This window comes from Lactuca virosa, chromosome 3 (genome assembly GCF_052849685.1).
Source record: "Lactuca virosa cultivar CGN04683 chromosome 3, Lactuca_virosa_CGN04683_v6, whole genome shotgun sequence".
Lineage (NCBI taxonomy): Eukaryota > Viridiplantae > Streptophyta > Magnoliopsida > Asterales > Asteraceae > Lactuca > Lactuca virosa.
Window position 1 is genome coordinate 374,214,910 of NC_136428.1, and position 22,663 is coordinate 374,237,572.

General features: G+C 40.1%; 1 long non-coding RNA gene across 1 annotated transcript in view; it reads right to left on the bottom strand.

Annotated features, from left to right (window-relative positions):
• Window positions 1-16,752: 16,752 nt before the first annotated feature.
• The window catches only part of LOC145163166 (uncharacterized), a 241,607-nt gene continuing 235,696 nt past the window's right edge, over window positions 16,753-22,663 (bottom strand). Inside the window, exon 4 of the long non-coding RNA XR_013739616.1 lies at window positions 16,753-16,763. This is a non-coding gene — a long non-coding RNA (uncharacterized LOC145163166). The remainder of the gene's footprint in view (window positions 16,764-22,663) is intronic.

Consider the following 22,663-nt stretch of genomic DNA (forward strand, 5'->3'; position numbering starts at 1 on the left):
TTTTACTGCTAGTGGATGCTACGGCTCCCCCGCAGTCTTACAATACTATACCCTAACTTAACATTAGTGAATGCTACGGCTCCCCCGTAGTCTTACAACGCTTTCATCCTTGCTTCTGTCCTGGATACCTGGAGGTTCTCCCCCACTTAGATTCAACTAAGTCCGCTCAGCATATGAAAATTGAAGGATTCCCAATCCTTCTTACGTTCCAATACTCACTCTGCCGACGACCGGTGCTTTCCAAAGCCAGCGTACCAAAAGTAACCCTTTCCAAAATAAGACAACTCCCGAAAACCAGCTGGAACTTCTTGTATCCCAACAACATCAATGACTTCAAACGCTTAGAAGTGGTATCACACTCATACCTCGGATTCCAACAAACGGATAGCCTAACCAAGACCCTAGCAACAACTCTCTCTCTTCCCTCGGAGATCCCGAATTCTCTTCCAATCACAAAATACTAAAGCTACTGAAAACTAGCATGATTCCTTCGCACAAGTCCTTGATCCAATCCTGACTACACCCAAGACGGCATTTGAATAATAGGAATATGTTGAATGTGAGGACGCCACCTCGTGCTACTCCACCAAAGATCCATGGTATGCAGATGGCCCATGACTCTTCTTGAACATAATCAACTCAACCACCAACGGAGATAACAACCCCAAAATATTGGAGCAGATGCACTCACTGCTCCTCTTTAATCATCAGACGGTCGACCTCCTTATCGCCCACTTGATCACAAAGAGGATATAACGGGCTTGCCCCCTGTGGGAAATCCCTATTGACGTAGCCGAAACTGCTACACATGTAGCAACCCATATCACTAAACAGATTCTGACAATGACTCGGAGCAATCACAGTACCCGCAAAACCCGTTCTGCGAGATACTTATGTTTGAAGATTCCTCAAAGATTCCTTGTCATGCTGACTGGCATCTGAAAACTCTTGCTAACTCAGACAATAGCAGATAACCGACCCGAGATTCAACTTATCACAATTCCAAAGTGATGCAAATTCCCGACATCCACCTGAAGTGGCAGAAGATAGCATATCCGCAAACATATGAAGGAATCCTGGCCACCTACTCATGTGTTACCTCGACCACCCTGAGAACATGATGTGAAACTTCATTCCAATCCAAATGACAATCCCAACCCTTGAAACGAAACTCCATCGGGCAGTTTCCACAAGCGTTGCACTGAACTCGACCTACTGGCCTCTCAAAAGTGGATCCGAATTTCTTGGGTCTCCACCCGAGATCCTCCACTTGAGTCATCTGACCTGAACCTCTTTCATCGAGGTTCTCCCAATTACTTTCTGCTCTCGGATATGGGATCAGTATAATTCAGGGTCTCGCACCCCGACGTGCTCACCAACTCAATCTTCACAGCTAAACTGCAATCGCTAGTGAAACCTCTGCTCTAAACCGGCTACAAACCACTCCCAAGACACGATCTCCAATCCCAAAGCACAATAAATCGCACAATCAATCCTTGCCGCATGATACAAGAGATCCAAGGCAAACTCGAAATTCTGACATTCTTTCCAATAACTGGCTCACCACCGGAACCTGGACCAACCATGGTCTTTCCCATACGTGCTCAACGTCACTCTTCACAACAGCTAACCCCACGGTCCAATCATAATCAAGAATTCTCCTTCGCAGGCTTCTTAGGTTCTCCAAGACTTTCCCCAATTCGAGTTTGGATCCTGTTCTTTTAGTAGTATGGGACCAATACTACCTTCCACACCTATCCATACTTTCCACCGGGATCATCTCAAATCTTCTAAGTCACCTGCTCCCATGATGTACTAAATGTCTGCTAAATAGCAACATAATATCCACCGAAGTACCTCCTAGGCTCCCCCTAGGTTCCCAACCTCACTGAACCGCCCCACTAAACTCACTGGAGCATATCCTAGGCTCACCTAGGCTCCCAACCCACCCAATCCTCAGCTGCTGAAAGATTCCCAATAATTTCAACTAGCTACCTTATAAATATAGCCACATATAGCAGAGATCAGATAATCCTTCAAGTAAAAGACTCAATCTTAGAACGGTTAGACTCAAATTAAGAGTTGCGCAATAGGGCCAAACCCGTCACTCTGAGATTATCCAGCCTGTGCCACATGTGACCTAGCATACTCACTTAGTAGCTAGCTCACATTGCTAGAAGTCTCACAAAGCACAAAGCAAGCAGCATTCGGACAACGGAAAACTAACCAACATATTCCAATCAAACAATTATACCTATACATACAATTCACTATCAGGTGACTCATGTCACTAATCTCATGCTGGGCTTACCCTAGGGTGATCCCCTACCCACAAACTATCATAGAACATTCGGCCCATAAACCACGACCCATGCTGTCCACATCCACCCTCGCTGTCGGCTGCCTTTATGCATGCAAATTGTACACAGAACAGGAAACGAGTCCTAACCATATACAATTTTTAAAACATACACATAACAGTTACCAATATCAATAATCATTCTCATTCTAACATGACATCCAGTATCTCCAAGGCTACAAGCATCACATAACAGGCCATCCTGTCGCTGACTACGCAGCACTAGCATGCAAGTCTAGCAGCTCATACAACATGTAAAGGAATCTCTCCTAGCCCTAACTAGCATGTGATCCTCATATTCATAAATCAAATCATCACAAATAACAAATGTGGGTATTCTGGGAAACTTACTTGAGCTCGACCGATTGCATGCACCACACCCTTTCTTGTCTTAGAATTTCTTTACTAAAAAAACACTTTTCTTTTGAAAACTTTACAGATCCCCAGCTTGAGTTCAGACTCACCCGAAAGTATGTACGAATCCCTCAAACCAAGGCTCTGATACCAACTTGTAACGACCCAAAAATCAGGGGTAAAAATTTTCATTTTTAATATAACCCAAACATTGATATCATTTATTCCAATCATTCAAAAACATTGTGAATTAAAAATATTTATCAGAGTTCATCCCAAAATCAGTTCTTGCGGAAAACATGGGTGTGTGCGCTCCGATCAAGCTGAGCCCTTCCATTCCAAAACAAAGATACCTGAAACCATAAACAAAACTGTAAGCACGAAGCTTAGTGAGTTCCCCAGAGCATACCCCATATAATCCATATAATCACATAATCCATATGAACTGTAACAGGTAAATAAACCTTATCAATCACACAAGCCATGCATACAAACATATGAGGATGCCTCGGAACCCGTCCATGGTCTTACTCTAGGTGCCATGGGAACCCCCACATGGTCGTAGCCCACTGTTATACCAACCATACATATAAGGATGCCCTGGAAACCCTCCACGGTCTTACTCCAGGTGCCATGGGAACCCGTACATGGTCTTAGCCAAATGCCATGGAAACCCTCACATGGTCTTGACTAAGGATGCAATGGAAACCCTCCAAGGTCTTACACCCTAGTGCCTTGGGAACCCCCAAGGTCTTCCATGCAAGCATCATAAAGACAACTACATATCACATACCACATAATCAACTAGCGTACAACATAACATGAAATCAGCTAGAATACCACATAACACGAACTCAACTAGCATATCACGTAATGCATAATGGGCCGGCCTTGGTGCCTTAGACCCATTGGTATGGTGAGGAGACTCACCTCGAATGCAGAAGCTTCCTGAAGAAATCCTTAGTTGCTGCTCTGTTCACTTCCTAAACCATCAATACCGATCAATATACCCAATTAGCAATTGGGTCCCATACCAAAATCCTTAATCCATGCATGGGGGTAAAATGACCATTTTACCCCTGGCCCAGTATGATCCAAACTAAGGCTCAAACCAAAAACAAATGCCCAACACTAGGTGGAGTTTCCAAGGCCACTAGTGGTCCACTAATGGCCCCATTTGCTAAATTGGGCCCAATCCCTCTAATGGGCCTTACCCTAAGCCTAAACATATTCTTGGCCCAAATTATCTGACTTCTGATGGCCCACTAAGGCCCAAAGAGCCAAAGTCCACTGCATGGCCCAAACCGAGGCCTAAAACACAACAAGCCCATAACTGATGAGTACGCTGGGCGTACTCGTATGTACGCTAAGCATACTGGCCACATGATGTGTACGCTGGGCGTACTTGCAAGTATGCTCACCGTACACCCCTATTAATCCACTTTCCCATTAAGTGCTTAGTACTCTACTCCAAAAGCTACAATCACATATCCAAGTCTCTTTCAATGTCTTAAACCATAAAGTTGCTTACTTGATGGCTTTGCATGACCCACATAAGCTCAAACTCCAAAAATGATAATCTACTTCCGAGTAAATCTTAAATCATGCATGAATCCATTAATACTTCCAAGATGGCAACTTTCTGCCTTAGGGGCTCATTTAACACTGAGAGTGGCACCTCAAAGCCTAAGAATCGGATTTCAACCATAAAGTTCCATCCGTGGGACCAAAATGAACTAAAACTCACAATGGTAGATCTAAGAGATGAATGATCAAGATCAAAGCTTTATACCTTCATCAATCTGAGAATGAGTCCGAAATGCCAGATCCACAAGCTCCTCCTTGATTCCCATCTTTGCAACAAGTTCCATCTTCTTGAAATGCACCAAAAACCACCCAAAATGCACTCACAAAGCTCACAACACTCTTGGATGAAGCTACCACTCGAAATTAGGGTTTAAGGCTCTGGAAATGGAAGAGAGGCGGAACCCCTCGGACTTAAGGTGCTTTAACTAGTGATCAAACCCTAAAAATTAGGGTTTTGGAGATCCTGGACGTACGTTGGGCGTAATCCTCGTACGCTGGGCGTACGTCTTTAGCACCCGCGATTCCTTATCCAATACTACGTTAGGTGTACCCCAGCTTACACTGGGCGTACTCACCAGGCTGCCACCTTGCATGCAAGGGCTGAAAAGCAAACTTTTCCATTCAGGGACCAATTCTGCCAACAACTTCAAAGTACTATAACTCCTTCGTTCTAAGTCCGTTTCCGACGAACTTTATACCCACGAAAAGGTGGCATGAAGCCTTACGCTCCAAGCTACACCTCAAGCCTTAAAACCTTCCGAATAAAACCCCAGACCCATAAAAGACCGAATCGACAGATTACGCTTATGCCCCTGATCCCCCGAAGACACAATCGAACACTTTCAAAACCGGGTGTTACACATTTTTCGAGAAAAGCATGCACAAAAGAAGACAAAGGTTGTCTTATGGCTAGTTTATATAGACATACATGTTATCTTTATAAAAATTAATCATTTTTATAAAGAATTCCCAACATATATATATTTTTATAACTAGTCATATATAAATATCTTATTTTATATAAAACTATCTTTTATATAAACTATAAATAGTTTATTAAGATATAAATATGAATATATAAATATCTTATTTTATATAAAACTATCTTTTATATAAATTGTAACTAGCTTATTAAGATATAAATATAACTTATAAATAATCATACTTTATGATATATTTCATAAGTTGTTATTTCTCCAATAAATATTATTTCCACAAATAATAAATTCCCAATTAATAGAATATTATTTCCATGAAATAATAATTTTCCAATTAAATACAAGTGTTGATATATTAATTAATAATCAAATTATACTAATAAATAATCAACTGACGGCAAGTTTCTATATGGTGTGACCCTATAGGATCATATATTATTAGCAATATCATTCTATAATGACTCTTGGGCATACTAGATCTTTCATGGTGTTCATCCTAAAGGAGGAAGGTGGAGTTTGAGGAGGCTTTGAGGCTTGATTTGTAGTGGTGATTGGAAGGATTATTCTCCAACAAATCTCTGAGGTATTATTTGATTTACAGAAGTTATAAATACTCTCCTTAAGCTCATTACTTCTATCCATCAAACAATACACAAGAAGGAACCTTGTAAGTTGCAAAAATCCATGGTTTTAAGTGTGTTGATTGGTCCTATTGATGTCATAATCATTGGCACTTAGATATGGTATTGAGGGGTTAAGATCATCTCAATTGAGGGTTTGCTCGGACCCAAATCAAGAAGACGAGGACAATCAATCAGTTTCTTCAATTCTGTAACTGACAGTCCCTACGTCATGGACATCTATGGCTCGTGACTCGGACTTCCAGGTCCTAATCAAACAAGAAAATACAAGGAAGTCATCCTCACAACGCTCAACTTGAGCTCCTGACACCCTAGGACTCTAAAGCACAAAGACCTGCAACTAAAACTCGAAAGACACTGAACAATTGGCGATAACCCCGACACGAAATCAGAAGATTAAGAAATTATGCGGAAGTCTTGGACTTGAGACATCTCCCCCATTTGGAATATACGAATCATTCAAACATGGCCAACACAAAACTAAATTCTAACTCAGATTAACTAAAGCACCACCTATTCTTTCCCCCGTAATGAACAACCGAAATGCATAAAATATTCGTAAGTCTAAGCCACCCCAGAAATGTCTTCTATCAATGACCTCCAAACACTACCAACTCAATTTCATACACATGAAAACTTCCTTCTATAAGGGAACTCTTAAAATCAAACATAAATCATAAATATAAGATGTAGAATAAATTGAAAACATACATGCAGCCGACATAGTCACCACACTTGCATCCTCTGAAATGTTTTCTATTGTAACGTCCCAATTTTCAACCAAAATTTTCCATTTTTATTTATTAAAATATATCATAGTATAACTATAATGTTTGAAAACATGTTGTGAATGCGCGTGTGTACACTCAAACCTTGCGCTTCACATGTGTACCTGAAAAACATTTATATTCAATTAGGTAAACACGTGTTAGAACAAGGATTTGATTGCGTAAGGACAATGTTTGAAAACTCAAACCTTGAGTTAATGCTTAAGATCAATGTCTGCTTCTGAATATTAGTTCCAGTCAAGTCTGGCAAGACCAGTCAAGACTTGAATATTAAGATCAACAAAGTACTTCAAGTAGTAAATATGAGACTGCGAGTATAATCAAGGTAAAGACAATAAATGAACACAAGGAATGTTTTATGGAATGATTTGAGGGAAAGGTGCAAGTGAAATAAATGAGAAAATATATATTTTTGGTGGAACAACCCATCTACTATTCTTGTCATTAAACGCTCCTTAAATAGGAGGAGGGGTACATCGTACAAACTTGAATACATATATAGGACTGGACAAAAGAGTTACATCTGAAACTATGATTATCCCTTTGACAAAATAAACTGAGTCCTATGAACGGTCACATCAAACTAAAAGACAATAATAATAAATGTAAAGACAGCTAGACACATTCGGAAGTATACACCATTTCGGAACATTTGTACTTTGATCATTCTCTCTATTTCGGACACCAACTTGACTCCGGACTACAGACTGACTCCAGACCATGAACTGACTTCAGAACAAGACTGACTTCGGAACATACAAAAGATAAAGATTGCTAGAGGTTCACTTTCAGGTTCCAACAATCTCCCCCTAAGTGAACTTAGCAATCTAGTCAGCTTTGCTCGAATCTTCCTTGATGAACACGCACGCACGGTACAACCATTCTCTGACTCCGATGTACCATTGCAACTTACTTATGAACTTATCCTTGACATGCTCCGGTGCTTCGGACTTCGATGCTCGACTTATGAACTTCTGAAGGGCCTTGGTGGGAACCAGGTGTTTGTCTTGGACTCCGAAGAAGTCCTTCTGATTTGTTTTTCGTTGATGATAGAAAAAACCTAGTACCGGTTCATCTATAGGTCCCTATGCCAAGATTTTAGCTTCTGGCAGTTTGAAGTCGATTTTGGCCAAGTATTTTTTTGTCCCAAACAGATGGGCCAGCACGTAGTCACACCGGAAAAATTCAGCAACGTAGTCTTTTAGGAAGCTCAAGGTAGTGTGGTAAGCTCCCATGCTAAGATCATCAGAGTGGATGCTTCAGAAGTGAGCAACAATTGTCAGAATGTCGTTTGGGTTGATTGCAGGGATGTCAACATCAGTGATCGTTTTCTGAATTGGTTTGTTTCAGAAGATGTGATACCGGAACAGTACACAGTTGAGTTCAAACTTGGTGAGAATCTTCCTTCTGAATCCGGAAATTTTCGTGATCCTTTTCCGAGACCAGACTTCTTTGAGAGGAAGTGCGTTCTTGGAATAAAAGGTCTTTAGTCTTTAAAGTTCAGTCCGGATGATCATTTGAGGATCATCTTCTGGATGGAGAGGAGCAAACTTGGTGTAGAACTTGCTGAATGGAGAGAGAGAGAGAGAGAGAGAGAGAGAGAGAGAGAGAGGCAAGTTGATATGGTCCGAATCTTGATTCGAAAGATCATAGTACATGAAGGGAACTATGTCAATGTCCTTCAAGATTCCATCTCTGTAGAGAGCGGAGATCCCTAGCATCGGATGAGGGTTCTCATCTTTGAAGGATTGGATCCGGATGCTGTTTTCAAGGGCTTGATTGATCTCTTCTTGGGACCAGCAACTTCTTTCAGTCAAGTGAGGAGCGGCGTAGGAGTAGTCTGAAATGGGATTTTTTGCCCTTTTCTTTCTATTTTTGAAGAGTGGAGAGAATGTGTTGCATATTTTCATCAATGACAAACTTCGGAGGAGAGGAAGGCAGGGGCTCTTCCGGAATGTCATCTGGCTTCCGGAATGGAGAACCTTCATCAATGGGAGCAACTTTTTGGAGCAGGAATCAGACGCAGCATTGAAGTAATAGCTCGGAAAGCATCAACAGTTAACTTGCTTTTGACCTTGGCCACTTATATGCTTCTGTGAAGAACATCAGCTACAATAGATGGCCATAAGACTGCTGACCATATTCTTTGCTATTCCTCTATTAGAACTTTAGTAGGAAATTTCCTTGGAGCTTGAAGTCCCAAAACTCCGTTCGTCACAAACACATCTTCATCAACACTATCATCATCATCATCATCATTATTATCATCACCATCATCACCAGGAGAACCTGAAAGGATTTGTAGAGAGTCATTTGACTCATCTTGGAGTCTGAACTCTGAGACAGGTTTCCATGGTTAAGTTCTTGAGCTTGGTCCTTCTCCCCCTCTTGCAACGGATGGCCTGACAACCGATGCAAGCATTGCAGACTCCTTCAGATCCGAAAACATATCAAACACCTTTTGAAAACTGGTGTTGAGCTGGAGAGTAAGGGCATCATAAGCTTCAGCAGTGGGAGACTGAGCTTTGAGGTGATCAAAAAGTTTGGAGAGAATGGAGAGCAATTCATCAAATTTGTTGTTCGGAACATCCACGATGTTCCAACATGCTCTAAGTAGATTGATTAGAACTTGTTGCATGATGAGATTCATCTCACCCTTCTTCTGAAACTCCTTCTCTAAACGCTGAATTTGGTTTTCATGACGGATGTGGGTTTGCTTGATGAGTTCGTTTGAAGCATTGAGCATATTGTCATGAACTTTCAACATCTTTGTGATCGTGTCAAGATAGTGATCGACAGAAGTATCATATTTTTGTTCAACTTCTTTGATAGTATGCTTGAGCCTTAGAGAGATGAGTGGATCAAGCTGAGCTTCTCTTTTAGCAACGGTGGGTCCGGAATTGTTGGTTTCAGACAATGAGTTAAGGATTGCATCAAGTTTGGAATCCAGTCTGTAAACTTTAACATCGAGTCTATTATTGAGTCCGACAACAGAAGCTTCTATAGCATTGACTTTCTTCATTGTGTCAGAAACAGAGTCTCAGATTTCTAGAGGGAAAACGAATCGATGTAGTTTCCTGCTGAAGATCTGATGTATGATGTGGAAGTCTGGGACTTGTTCTTGTCAACTTCTTGGTTGATTTGTTGTTCGGAGGAGCCATGATGAGTTGTATCAGCATTGATGTTCTTGGGAGTGGACTCAGTTTCATCTTCAGGAGTGGCTTGGACATTGTCACACCCCCAAACCGGAACGGCGGAAACGTTCGGGGGCGGAGGACGTCATGTTTAGTATCACAACACATGCATCATAGTAATCAAAGTACAAACAACCATTGCATAAATATGAAAGTTTTTACAAAGTATGTGATTCACATAAGATAGACTCCAAAAGTAAATAACAAAACAAGACTTGAAGCTACTATGCTCCATCTTCTGAATCCAGTGGTCGTACCTGTCTACTAGTTTCCTGAGAATACAAGTTATTTTTGAAAGAGTAGATCAGCATTTAAGCTGGTGAGTTCATAAGTATTTTAGTGAAGTAAAGTAAGTTGTAAGTTCTTTTTAGAAAAGTTCGCCTATTCCTCCAGAAAATCCTATATTTTCTGATATGATGAAAGATAAGTAAAAATGGCTCTACAATCCCTTCTATGAGTACTAAATGGATACAAGCTATATAAAACCCAGAGCAAACAGACAATCGATTGTGTGAATCTGCCCTAAGCCCACAACCAAACAAGGAACAGGAAATGAGGCGAAAGTCACACATCCCATTGTTTGTTAGATCTTCGTTGTATATAACCCTGATGTATTCATTTGGTACTCACGGAGTTAACTGTAATAGTTCATTTATATTTGATGAAAACATTCTTTAAGAAAAACCCTTATTTCCTTTAGTAAAAGTGGTAACCACAATAGTTCCTTCTATAATCACTTAGTTTATACTAGCTATATATAATCTAATATCGAACGGACAGTTAACTGGGTGAATCTGCCCTAAGCCCACAACCAAACAAGGAACAGGAAGTAAGGCGGAAAGCACACATCTAACTACCTATCGGATATTAATTATATATAACCTTGATATGTAAACTAAGGTATTATAGAATTAAACACTAAAGGTCCTTTAAGTTATACTGGTTTAATAAAATGAATTAAACCCTTTACTGGTAAGTTTCTAGTTGAGCCTAGTAAATTTTCTATCTGAAAAGTATGTTTTGTACTAGAAAACAGTGTATTGAATTTGTATGCTATGACCTGACCCATACCTGATACTCCTTATGATTACTTGGTGTATACATAATATATATATAGCTAAGATCGAATAGATAGTAGATTGTGTGAATCTACTCTAAGCCCACAACCAAACAAGGAACAGGAAATGAAGCGGAAAGCACACATCCTACTGCCTGTCGGACCCGATTAATATATATCCCTGATGTATCTACCGAGGAATCATAAAGTTAGCATTATAGGCCCCCTTCTAACTGAATGTACTAAGACTCGATTGTTCGGCTTGTCGTTTGTAATGATGTAAGTTTTCCCTAGTTTATAACTATCTTTACTAGAAAATAGTTTGCATTACCTTTTATGTGAGAATATCACTATATGAATGTAATGGGAAAATAAAAGTATACAATAGTATTGTATAAAATAACTACTGAAGTACTGACTACCTTAAAACCAGTTTGTTAATTAAGATTAAAATGTGATGAGGTTATAACCATGATTGATTTGACTAGTATAAAACACGACGCTCCAAAGACGTTGAAAATGGTATGACATTTGTCACCCGTAGACCTGCAAGTCCCACTGTAGCTAGCAGCAAGGTGTAGGATGGTCAATCCCATATAGATCTATACACAAACTCATGTTCTCCCTCCAGGAGACTCTGGTTACAAAACGCGACATAACAAGTATATTGCTAAGTCGTGAAGTAGCGGTTTCACATTATTGTTATCTTGTTCTTGTTATAGTATGTTCCTCCCTGAACTTGTTATAGTATGTTCCTCCCTGTACTAGTTGTAGTATGTTCCTCCTTGTACCAGTTATAGTATGAACTGAACCCCTAACTATACCTACTATAGTTTACTAGTATGTTTACTTGTATTGTATCTGATTTGTAGAAAAGACTCGATTATCTACTGAGTTATGATTGTACTTTAAAAACAGAGTTTTATAAACAATAAAGTAACATAACTTTAAAAGAGTTTTTGAAATGATTTGATCACTTATAAACACACAAGAAATCCTTTAAAATGATGTTTATCACAAATAACATTTACACAATTATCATTGTGTTCAACTAGTATTCCCCCCCCCCCCCTTAATAGCATTTAAAACATTTAAAAGATTGATTATAGGGGTATAAACTCACCTTATGTGGGTGATTCAATTAAAGATTCGTGTAAGGATGAGAAGTTCCACGAATGAAGTCCTGAGACACAAACGAGTCCTAAATGACATATAATGGAATATATAGGCATGTAATTAGTGTTTAACACCACTAATATGAAGGGAAACACCCTTAGGGACTAGCAAACACTTGAAATGAGGTGTGATCATGTTATTGTCTAAAGGGAGTTTACGGCCAAGGGAAGGTGTGTTTACGGCCAATGAAGATCATGAGAAGGGTTTACGGCCAAGGGAGAATCTATGGCCGTAAACTCTTGATGTTTAAGCTAAAGTGGTGTTTAATTCATGAGGCTTTAAGAGTTTCTAGTGGTTAACAAGAATATGGAAGGATACTTACAATTTGGAAGTCCTTGGGAGTTCACGGCCATCAAGAACAAGTAGGTGTTCTTGGTGTTCTTGGTGAAAGGATGAAGATTTGAAGATCTTGAAGTAGCAGTGATGAATTCAAGGCTAGAACAAAGGGGTTGTTAAGCATGAACAAGTAAAGGATGAAATGTTTACGTTTTGGGAGTGAATGAGAGCTTTCAATTGATGATACTTGAGATAGAAAGGGTAGTTTGCGGCTAGGACTTGAAGAAATGAAGAAAAGTGAAGCAAATTCTCCTATAAGGAGGATAGTTCACGGCCACCAAGAGTTTACGGCCGTAAACTCCTTGTGATGAAGTTTCCGAATCGATTTCAACCCAGTGAACTTAAGATGACACAACCCTACACCCAATCCTTAAGTGTACTAGGCTTAGAACCCTCAAACATACCCCTAACAATGCTAAAAGATAGCAGTAACAAGTCTGACATTGGATTGGATTGATTGACTTTACTGGATAGAAATTTTCGGGTTGTCACAGACATGATCCTATATATGAATGTCTTCATCAACTGGTTCCGAAGAGGATGATGAGAGTCCGAAGTCCAAATCTAGCCTAGATGAGGAAGGCATTGAAGGAAAAGGAAATGAGGAGAACAGGTTGGGAGCAGCGATTGAGGATCCTTCATCATCAAACATGACTTCGTCGGAATGTTCCTCATTAGGATCTGAATGCATGGCGTCATGAACTTGAGTCTGGGGAGTTTCTCCATAAGTAAACTCCATATCGGTGAGTTCATCAGTAGGGGAAAAGAAGGGCAGGTTGCTCTGAATGACCCTATTCCTCATGGACATGAGTGTTGCTTCAACCTGGGATCTGGTGAGCTCCGAATGTCTTGCTTGAGCCCTGTTAACATAATCTTCCCACAGTGGATCATTAACTCCTGGTCATCCTGTACCGTTACCGGGTATCAGACCAGTTGAGGCACCTAAGGTTGGAGGCACAACTCCAGCCTCGGAATGCTTGGGGACGGAACAGGGGTTTCGGATCGTGCGTGTGTAGAAGGAAGTGGGATATCAAATGAGACATGTGGGTTTGTTCCAGGGGGCAAGGAACTTTTGTAAACACCGACATCACCTTGTTGGGAAGGTGAGGGTGGATTATTAGGAGAGTCCCCGTGTGTGTGCGTGTGATATTGAAACTCCGAAGGGTACTTTGGAAGAGTAGGTAGGAGGAGTAGAAGGATGGCCAGAGTCAGTCGGAATGCCCTTGGCTCCTTCCTGTTGAGAGGAGGAACCGACTTTGGTTCTCTTTTTGGCTTTTGGCTTGGAGGGGGATGATTTCCTCTTGGCAGATTTCTTTTTCTTGCCTCCAGATGGAACAGTCTGGGCCACTTCCGGAGTGGGCTCAACGGAGACCGGGGCAGATTGTGTAGGGCTATACACAATCGAGGTCTCCAAATGGTGTTTCAAGTGAATAGATCTGGAAGGTAGGACGGCTAACATATGTTTCGGTAAATGTCTAATTGGTTCGAATGAGGATTGGTCCGTAATGCGATAGTGTCTAACAGTTTTGAAAGAAATAAATACCTCTCTTGGAATCGTCTTCACCAGAATTGGTTCAGACATATCACGCTAGAGTTGTCAGATCGTCAGGGCCCAAAACCTAGGGCTTGAAATCTCGTTAGCCTTCCTTTTGATGGCGAACTTCCGAAAATATTGCCATAGAAATTCAGGAAGATCAACGGCGTTGTCTTTGCCGGAGAAAATACTATATAGAACATACAACCAATCTTTGCTAAAAGTGTCCGTACCTTCGTGTTTTCCAGATAAGCCTCTAACGATAAGGTGCATCAGGATGGTCCAAAGGCCTGAAACGGTTGATTTCTTGAACTTCTTGGCCTTGTACTCTTGACCATTGCCAATATGATTGAGAAACTGTTGGAATTCTTCAGCAGTAGGTTCTTGCACCTTGAAGTTGGAAGGGTTTTCTTTGACACCAATCGCGTTGAGGAAAGTGGACTTGTGAACAGGAACAATATGATCGCCAGTGATCTTCGGCTCAAGAACATCGTTTTTGATCTTGATACCCTCGAAGGTCGTGTGAAGAAGACGAAGTGGGATTGGTGGGTCTGTAATCTTGGTGAGAGGAACTGTGATTGGATGATGAGCAATTAACTCAATCATAACACGAATGGGCTCATTGAAATCCATTGGGTCGAGAGAGAATAGTTGTGTCGTGTCTCTGAGGAAGGGTTCAGTGGATTGTGAAGAAGATGATCCCTTGGAGGATTTCTTATTGGCAACGGTTTTGGGTATTTTGGAAGCGGTTTGAGCAGTTTCAGGGGCGGTTTGAGTAGTTTTGGGGGAGGTTTGAGAGATTTTGGAGGGAGATGAGGACGCCATTGTTGCAGGAGGTTGAAAGCTTCAAGAACACTGATGAGAGAAAGAAGAAGGATACTTTTGGCTCTTTTGTACGCGTAAAGGGTAAAATGAGGTATGAGAGGGGTTTTTATAGGTTAGAAAATGGGTCGGGTTGGAAGGAAATGACGATATCCGGATAAGGAAACGAATGACATTAATTATGTTTTCATTTTCGTCTGAGTTTACCTGTAATGGCTAAAGATCTCATTGGCTTGAGGTGGAAAATAGAAATCTTCATTTGGGTGATGTGATGTTCACTTTTCAGAGACCTGTGCAACGTGGAGCGAGTTTAGAGGAAGAAAAGATCATCATCATTTAAAAAGTAACTGTTAAAAAAACGTTTCACCTTAAAACCTTTTGGACTTCATCATGTGTTTTGATATCCGAACAATGGAGTTCCAGAATATTGTGAAAAAGGTTTCTTATCATGAAGAGTCCAGGATGAAATTGAGTGACCTCGGAACATGAAAAAGTTCCCAGATAGATTCCGGAATGAAGCATTTGAGTCAAAAAGAGTCCGGAGTGATTTTCGAAAATTTCGGAGTCAAGATTCTGGAGTGAAATGTTAATGAAATTCCGGATAAAAAATTTGATGAGATTCCAGAATGAGTGTTGAAATGTTCCGGGGTGAACTTTGAAAAAATTCCGAAGTGAAATTTTAATATGTTCCGGAAAGAGATTTGAGACATGACAAGGATTTAGGATTCAATACCATTCCAAACTTGAATTCCGAGATGACCTTATGAAGTAAGTTTTGAGATGAAAACGGTACCAATCTGACTATATTGGCAATGGACATTATGTGATGAGATGAGTTGTACAACTTAAAATTCCAAGAGGTGATTAGAGAAAAAGAAACGTAAAATGACCCTCTTTATTCCGAGAGGCAATAGTTCTGGAATGAAAAACAATTTGGCTTCGGAACTAATTCTCTTTCTGATGTTGCCATCAGAGAGTGCCGACCTCTTGAAAGAACTGAGGATCAGGCATCATCATAGCCATTTTGTTCAGAAAACCATTGAATTTAGTTTCATCTAATGCCTTAGTAAAGACATCAGCAATTTCATCGTCAGATGGAACAAAAATAAGTTCGATGTTACCATTTAAAACATGATCTTTAATGAAATGGTATCGTATGTTGATGTGCTTCGTCATAGAGTGTTGAATTGGATTGTGTGAAATTGCAATGGCACTTTGAGAATCATAATAGATTGGAATTTGTTGAAACCGGTAACCATAATCCAAGAGCTGAGATTTCATCCAAAAAACTTGAGATGTGAAACTAGCAGCAACAATGTATTCCGTTTCGGCTGTTGAAAGTGCACTGCAGTTCTATTTCTTAGATGACCAGCTAACCAATCGACCACCTAAAAATTAACAGCCACCATATGTGCTTTTTCTGCCCAATTGAAGACTACCATAGTTTAAATCGGAATATGCTTGAAGGAGGAAACTCTCATTTGTTGGGTACTAGATTCCGAGATTCTTTGTACCTTTGAGGTATCGGAATATTTGCTTAACAGCCAATAGATGAGACGTCTTTGGATTGACTTGAAATCTGGTACATAAACATGTTGAAAACGTGATGTTCGGATGACTTTCTGTGAGATAGAGTAGGGATCCAATCATTCCTCTGTACTTCTTTCATCAAATGCTACACCTGAAGGGTCTGAAAAGATCTTGTGTATGAAACCCATAGGTACCTTGGCTGAGGAACAGGTGTCCATTGAGTACTTTTTGAGGAGTTCTGAAATGTACTTCTCTTGGTGAATGAAAATTCCTCTGTTGGTCTGTTTGACTTGGAGACCTAGGAAGAAGCTTAATTCCCGATTCATACTCATTTGAAATCTACTGACCATTAACTTAGCAAAATCAGCAACCATTGATGAATCGGTGGATCTGAAAATGATGTCGTCAACATAAATTTGGACAAGCATGAGATGTTTTCCATTTGACCTTCGAAACAGAGTAGGATCGAGAATACCTCTTTGAAAACCTGAACGCTTGAGAAGGTCATTGAGGGTCTCGTACTAGACGCGAGGAGCTTTCTTGAGGCCATAAATAGCTTTTCGGAGTTTGTAGCAGTAGTTCGGATACGAGAGATTGACAAAACCGGGAGGTTGTTGAAGATGCACTTCAGTATCAAGTTCACCATTTAGAAAAGCGCTTTTGACGTCCATCTGGTAAATTTAAATCCTTTGTGAGCAGCATAAGCAAGAAAGATTCTGATAGCTTCAAGACGGGCAACAGGAGCAAAGGTCCCATCATAATCAAGTCCTTCAATCTGTGTGAATCCTTTAGCCACCAATCTTGCTTTGTTCCGAATAATGACTCATGCATCGTCTAGTTTGTTCCGAAACACCCATCAAGTACCAACAATGGGATGATTCTGAGGAGGAGGGACGAGAGTCCATACTTCATTTCTGTGGAATTCTGCCAATTCTTCCTGCATGGCTGTAATCCAATCAGCATGTTCTAGTGCTTATTTGATGGATTTGGGTTCAACCATTGAGATAAATGCTGAAAAATGACATTCATTTTGAACACTTGTGGCAGAACGAGTTTGTACACCAACATTTGGCTTTCCAATAACTTTGTTCGGAGGATGATCCTTAGTCCAAACATGTAGTCTCGGAAGTTCTTGTGCAGCAGATGATCCAATATCAACAATGGGGTTGTGTTGCTCCCCCTGAATAGTTTGAACTTGAGGATGATGCTCCCCCATGAACTTCTGAACCAGATAATTTGACATCATCATCAGGTGGGAAATTAAAGAAATTTGCATCATCATCGTTGTTGATAGAATTAGATTCGAATTCAACAGTTGTATCTTGGAATCCATCCACATTTGATTCAATGGAAGGTTGACCATTCTCCCCCTCAACCTGAAAAGGTTGAAATGGTTCGGAATCCAATGGAGGAAAACTTGGTGTCGGACCTGAAACTTTTTGGGAGACCGGGGCATCGGTTGATGAGGTCTATCTTGTTCTAGATTCCGAATCAAGAGCTATTTCTGAGGGTCCGAACAAGGTTTCAAAGTCAACTTCATAGATTGTTTGCTGGTTCGGACATCCTGGCGTTGGAGCATCAGACTCCATGATGTGAGTTGTAACATGAGTTAGGCCAGAATTCCGAATGAAATTGTCATCAAAGGTAATGTCAAATCTCTCTTCCAGAACACGTGTTCGACGATTAAGAACTCGATAAGCCTTTGATTTAGCAGAGTATCCAAGAAAGATAGCTTCATCAGCTTTGCGTTGGAACTTGGTGAGCTGATCACGGATATTCTTGATGAAGCATCGACATCCAAATACATGAAGAAATGAGATACTTGGCTTCCTACCATTCATGGCTTCATACGGTGTCTTATTCAGGCGTCGATTGATGATACTTCTATTCTGATTAAAGCATGCTATAGAAACAGCTTTAGCCCAAAGATAGAGTTGAAGATTTGCAAAATTAAGCATGGATCGAGCAGCTTCAACAAGTGTTTTGTTACTTCGTCCGACTACACCGTTCTGCTGAGGAGTGTATGGAGCATAAAAGTTGTGGTCAATACCCTTCTCGGTGAGGAAGTTCTCAATGGTGGAATTTGTGAATTCGGAACCATTGTCACTTCGGATTCGCCTTACTGGGAGTTTGATGAGAACTTCAATTCCTTTCATAAAGTTGATGATTTTGGAGGCTATTTCGGACTTTAGCCTTAGGAAGAAGACCCAGGTGAACCTAGTAAAGTCATCCACAATCACAAGAATGTATTTTTTGTGATGCAAACTCTCTACTGTTGAGGGTTGTAATAGATCAATGTGTAGAAGTTCTAACGGCTCCGAGATTGATTTTTCAATGATGATGGGATGACCCTTCTTTGACTGCGTTCCACACTCACACGCAGAGCATAAATGATCATTTTCGAACTTGAGGAGTGACAGACCTCTGAACATCTCACCGGAAACAAGATCATTCATATATCTAAAGCTCAGATGAGCAAGCCTCCTGTGCCATAACCAACTGACGTCAGCAACATCTTTTGAGAGTAAGCAGAGCTGGGGCTTGCCGATAATCATGTTGATGTCAAAAGGATACATGTTCTTGTTGCGATTTGACTTGATTAAACATTCCTTCCGGTCTTCGGACATGGCATAGTTGTGTTTCTTGCAGAATTCAACTCGTCGATTTGCATCAGTGAGTTGAGCTACACTTATCAAATTATGCTTCAAGTCAGCTACATATGTCACGTTTGAAATGGAGAAGTTTCCATTTGTAAGGATGCCATAACCTCGGATCTGAGAGTTAGAGTTGTTGCCATATGTCACATAGCCAGCATTTGGTGAAAGTTTGAGATCTTGTAAAAAGTCCTTATGCCCCGTCATGTGCATGGAGCAAGCACTATCAGTATACCATATTGTTTCTTGCTTCGAAGGATAGAGTGCCTGAAAAATTAGTGAGTTGTGGAGTTTTTAGCCTCCGAGTTAGGCTTTGGGACAAAGGCACGAGTCTTAGGCTTCGGTTGTGACTTTTGAGCAACAGATGGTTTGCAAGGTTTGTTCTGAGATTCCTTAGGAAACAAACAGAAGCACATGGTTTTTTCATCTATCCAATAGTCATACTCAATGACACGAGGATTTGGAATAACTTTTCTTGCACATTCAACTTTCGGAGTAGTGTGAACCATTGTGTCTTTCGGAATTGCAGTTTCATCATTGTGATTTTTTACTTTCCAAACAAGATTTTGTTTTGAAGATTTTTGAGAGACTGTTTTCTTGACAACTTGTTTTTTGGTTGATCGTACATTTTGGTTTGAAAACTGTTGAAGTTTGAAAATTGTACCATCAGCTTTGGCTATGAAACAGATGAAACAGTCCAAGGAGAGTTGGTTCGGACAGATTTAGTGCTTACGATAGGTTTTTTCGGGGTGGGACTGACTACTTTCTTTTGTTCTACAGGACTAGATGGATTGGAAGGCCTCTTGAGGATCTTAGTGGGTGCGAAGGTCTTTTGACTCTTAGTTGATGAATGAGCATTCTGAGATACACTCTTTTTGGAGTTCTCAAGGAATCTAGAATTTTGTCTCGACTTAACTTCCTTTTTGTGAGCATTCCGAGCTTCTACCTTAGGATCAACAATATCTTTCCTATTCAACATGGGTTTTCTTTTAGGATGAGGCGAAGATTTGGAGGTTTGTCCTACTGAAGGGTTGTTGAACACATGCTTAATTGGAACTAGTTTTGTTTTGGAAATCACTTGGGGTTCAGAATCACATGAGATTGACTCTTCAGCGTCACTATCTAGAGATGCCCAAACACACTTAGAGAATTCAGGTCTAGTTGTCTCCGGAAAAATTTCCTCAACAACATAGTTGTTAGGAGGGTTGTGGTTCGGATTTTGAACAACAGGCTTTAGAATACTAGAGTGGGGTTCTGAGGTCCGATTCAGGTCCAGGTTTGTCAGAGGCGGAAAATGCCTGGAATCGGGACACTTGACAACTATAGGCTTAAACTCAGGAATTAGTGATGCAAATTGGTCCGAAGTCTCAGGAAGGGGTGAAAAAGGCGAGACATGGGTGTCCGAATGTTTGATGTTCGGAACATCTCCCATAAAAGTTAGGTTTTGTAACTCCTTCAAGGGACGAGCAATAGGTTTCGGAAACTCGCTTCCGAGACCAAGTGCTTTTGACCAAGGATGAAGAAAATTATGATTCATCCTTTCATTTGCTTCAAGAATGTCTATGGAATGGTGCAAGACATCTATTTTAGCATTGAGGCGTTTGTTATCAGTAATTAAAACATTTCTTTCAGAATAAGTGATTTCACATTTGTCTTTAGGAATGATACATTCATCTTGTGACATTACAAGCTCTCGTTCTACAGACTCTATTTTCAACTTCTTATCCGTAAAACGTAACCTAAGACGACTTAATTCACTTTCCTTCTTCTCACTGGGTTCTATGGCTGACTCATAGGCTTTGTAAATGATGTTCATATCTAATTGGATCTGGGTTAGATACGGTTCACAAAGAGATAAGTCAAAATTATTATTAGTAATCATAGATTTTACCTGTTGAACAATGCTTTTGCCAGGTGCATCATTGGTAGCCATGTAGCAGTATTTTGGTCCAGCATCTTCATCATCTGTGTCTAACCCAGGCGACCAGTAGCCTTCATCACATTCTATCTCTTGTCAAGCCATAAGACACATGTTTCTGCCAGTGGTTACATCATCATCATCTCCAGACGACCAATACCCTTCTACATCCCTTGATACAATGGTAACAAAAGCCTTTTCACTTTCTGCCATTTCTTAAGCTCAACGTGCATAGTAAGCATAGTCCTTGATCTTGGTTTTCTATGGAACTTCGGCTAAGTAATCTTTGGCAAAGTGGTTTCCATGGCTACATTTGTGACATACAATCTTGGGTTTTTCATACTTCGAAGGCTGTGATTGTTCCAAGGTGTGATTTGGTGTAGGAAGGTTAGATTTGTAGGCTGGTGGGTGTAAGGTCGAAGATATGTTGTAATATGTCGAAGTCTGTGTAATAGATGCTTTCATTAGTTTCATTATGTATTTATTGAGGCACCTTTTAGTCGAAGCTGAATGCTTGCCTTAGTATTTTTTGTATGCTTTACTGTTTTCCTATAAATATGAAATGTTACTTAGAGTTAGATAAGAGTTTTGGGAGTCTGTCTTGTCTATTCTCTCTTTGTAACCATGAAGCATAATTGAGCTGTAACCAGATCTTATTTACTCTCGGTGTTCTTAATTCTCGTAACTCTAATTCTACATTCATTACTTGATTCAATAATTCATCAATTCGTATCAGAGCAAGAATCAAATCTCTGCGATCTGATTTTCATTCTGAATCAAAAGGTTTATGAATCAATTTCTGGATTCAAAAATTTCCGCGCCTTTTGTTTTGAAAATCGTTATTGATCTACAATTATGATTCGATTCTGCAACTGATTTGTTGAATCGAGTGTTCTGTTTGAAATCTCTGATCGTTTCAGCTATTTGTTTCCAAAAACTCTTAAGTTTTTCTGAAAAATTCATCCGTATGTTCATGGCTAATTTCAACCTAAACTCAATGACTTCATATTCTCATCTGTTAGGATGTTCAACTAAGATTCCTATGCTCATCCCTGAATATTATGATCAGTGGGCTGATTGTATGCAAGACTACTTAAACGAGCTGGATGAGGAGCTCTGGTCATGTATTACTGGAAATGGTACTCCTCCACTAAGTGTTCAAGCAATTGGATCTTCATCTGGAACTTAAAGTGTTATTGATCAATGTGATAGACTGAAGAAGCTTGAGAAAAGATGTATGAGAGAATTGTGTGGTGCGTTACCTCCTGTTGTGTACAACTATGTCAGAAGCTGTACAAATGCAAAAGACGTCTGGAACAATCTCAAAGAAAAGTTTCAAGGTAGTGAAAAGACTAAGATCAATTCAGTAAAACATTGTTTGATTGAATTGAAAGAATTCAAACAGAAGCATGGTGAATCAATAGAAGATTACTATGATCGTTTGAATGAATTAATCTACAAATGTAATCGCCATGGAATTACTCGAACAACCATGGAGTTCAATTTGACATTCATCATGGGCTTACGTAAAGAATGGAGGAATGTGACATTGATGGTGAAAACTCAGCAGAGTTTCGATACTTCGACACATAGTTACTTGTACAATCTGCTAAAAATTCATGAAGGAGAAGTAAATGAAATTGCTGAGGAATCGAAAATGAGTCTTGGAGGAACATTAGACTTGATGTCGAAAGTTAATGAGAAGGAGTCAGTTGAAAAGGAAGATTCTGATAGTGAAGGATTCTTGGTTCATTCAGACGATGAAGTTGTTGCAT